The 2,631-nt window shown below is 46.8% G+C and overlaps 1 long non-coding RNA gene across 1 annotated transcript; it reads right to left on the bottom strand.

Annotated features, from left to right (window-relative positions):
• Positions 1 to 523: 523 nt before the first annotated feature.
• LOC134419113 (uncharacterized) lies at positions 524 to 2,414 on the bottom strand. Its single transcript, XR_010027982.1, has 4 exons — positions 2,395 to 2,414; positions 2,273 to 2,313; positions 687 to 2,191; positions 524 to 575 (listed from the first exon to the last, which is right to left on the bottom strand). It is a non-coding gene; the product is annotated as an uncharacterized LOC134419113 (long non-coding RNA).
• Positions 2,415 to 2,631: the final 217 nt, after the last annotated feature.

Raw genomic sequence — 2,631 nt, 5'->3', positions numbered from 1 at the left:
TGGGATTCTTCTTGCCCATCTTGAGGTTTTTTCCTGGTTTTCTGTGGGTGTTTTCTGCGTTTTTTCTTGCCCATCTTGGGGTTTTTTTCTGGGTATTCTCGCCCATGTTTGGTTTTTTTCCTTGGTTTTTTCTGGGTTTTCCTTGCCCACCTTGGGAGTTCTTCCGGTTTCTTTTTCCTGGTTTTTTTTTTTTTTTTTTTTCTGGGTTTTTTCTGGGCTTTTCTTGCCCATCTTGGGGTTTTTAGCTTTTTTTCCCGGGTTTGCTCTTGCCCCTCTTGAGATTTTTTCCCTGGGATTGTTCTGGGTTTTTTCTTGATTTTTTTCTTCCCCATCTTGCAGTTTTTTTCCTGGATTTTTGTGGGGTTTCTTTGTTGCCCATTTTGGGGTTTTTTCTGCTTTTTTCTGGGTTTTTCTTGCCCATCTTGGGTTTTTTTACTGGGTTTTTTGGGCCTTTTCTAGCCTATCTTGGAGTATTTTTCTGGGTTTTTACTTGGCCGGGACCAAAAAAAAAAAACAGCCAGGGTGGAAGGCAGCTGGGGATTTTTTATTCTCAATTTAACAATGAGTTGCAAAACCTGAAAAGCAAAAGTCATATACACAAGGTTAAATCCAGTCAGCATGCGCTCACACACGCAGAGACGAGCAGACAGACACAGCCACGTGCTCTCACACACACTCCTTCTTACACGCTCACTGTGGCCCTTCCCTGAGATGCTGAAGAAGGTGCTTTGACACATCTTCTGGCTGCCGCTCCTTGAGCTAAATGGCAGATCCTGGGGAAATCAGCAGCCTCGGCGACCTGTGAGACAACAGGAAGGGTCAACAAGTGGCTATCTGACAGCTAGGACTTGTCCCCACTCTGGACTGATGAATTTTCTACCCAAAATCCCACAAAAGACAGATGAACAGTAAAGTTGTTATAACTGTTCTACCTAACTGTGACTATGTGCCAGGGCAGGGCAGCTCCGATCATAAGTGGTACAGTCTACACACAATGTAAGCTGACGCATACAGTGCAAGTGTACACAGAGTGTAAGTACACACAATATAAGGCGACATGCTTACATGCAGTGTAAGTACAGACAATATAAGGCAATGCACTTACATTGCATGTACCTATGCTGGCTTATACTGTACGTACTTATACTGTATGTAAGTACATACAATATAAGCCAACATAGGAACATACAATATAAACCACGACTTAAGAAAACTCTCTGGAAGATTACTTATTGAGCCCTGTACCCTTTGAGAAGATGGAACCTATAGAACTACTGCAGTCACGTGAGGAGGGTGTAAGATGCTCCCTCTAGAAGTCCAAGAAAATGGAAAAAAAAGCACTACCAAAGCTGATAGTGAGAAGGAAGATGGATGAGAACATCTTGTCCCTGTGAGACATTCCTGTCTCAAAGAGTAAAAATGTAAAGATGCTGGAATAAGGGATATCCGGCAAGGAATGTGAGTAGAACATGGCACAGAAGAGAGCCGATAAAGCATTGAGATGTAACAAAGGCCTATGCCGTGGAAGACAATGGACACACACACCATAACATAGACACAGATGACATAACACAGAGACAAGTTGCAACTGCTTGGCACTTTCCCTTTAGGGACCCGAGAGTCCTAGCACAAGACGAGCCAGAGGCCAATGAGGCCAAGGGAAAGGAAGCCCTATGACAACAGCACGTGATGATGAAATGCAACTCATTAAAGGAAGTTAGGGCCAAAGCAGTTAGGAGGATGCTCGAGAGGCTCAGCAAGCCTAGAGAAGGAAGCGGACTGCCAGGTGACTGCAGCTACAGCTCCGGACCTGAAGGCGAGCTCCACGGGGGAAAGAGCCGTGACGACGTCAAGTCGAAGAAGGCTGATGACACAAAGTTCACGAGAATGTGGAGATGGGTAGGAATTGCCCTGCCTGGCAAAGGCTCTGGTGAGGCTGAGGAGAAACCCTCTCCCTTTACTTCCAGGGAGCCTGTCCCACTACAGACCTCTCCGCTAAGCTGACATCAGATTGCCTCCTGTGATAGTAAAGGCTTTTCCCCTTCTCCCAACCACTGGCCCCGACACTTAGCTTTTGGAAGACAAGCAGACAAAATCCATCCTCGGTCGGACGTGGACGTTGAGACGTTCTCAATGTGTGCGCTTCGGTGCTGCCGCTTCCAAGCTGTGGCTACAAGCCTGCCCAGGGTACCTAAGGCAAAACAGAAAACGTGACTATTGCCCTCAAAAACAGTAATCCCCGGGACTCCTTCGCACCCCTGCCCCAGCTCACCTCAAGTCTTGATTTGACTCCAGAGGCCGCCCGGAAGATACCTGCAAAAAGAAAATGTACACACTTAGCATGCTGCTGCATAACACTCACCTAGGAATCAGCCCGCCTAAACTCCGAGTCACCTGCCCTCCTCTCTTCCCCGCATGCCTAGGGCAGCGACAGCACCTGCAAAGAAACAAAGCAGAAAAGCATGCTGAGATACTGTGAAAACACAACCTCCCAACCCTGACAAGTATGCTACACTGATACCTTAAGCTTGAACCCACCTGGCATGGGCATGCTGGGCTAGGATAGATGGCAAGCAGTCCATCTAAAATAAAAAGAGGAATAATACGTACCTAGAGCTGCACCAGAAACTG

This window comes from Melospiza melodia, chromosome 5, assembly GCF_035770615.1.
Source record: "Melospiza melodia melodia isolate bMelMel2 chromosome 5, bMelMel2.pri, whole genome shotgun sequence".
Classification (NCBI taxonomy): Eukaryota; Metazoa; Chordata; class Aves; order Passeriformes; family Passerellidae; genus Melospiza; species Melospiza melodia.
This window is presented reverse-complemented; position numbering and strand designations above follow the sequence as displayed.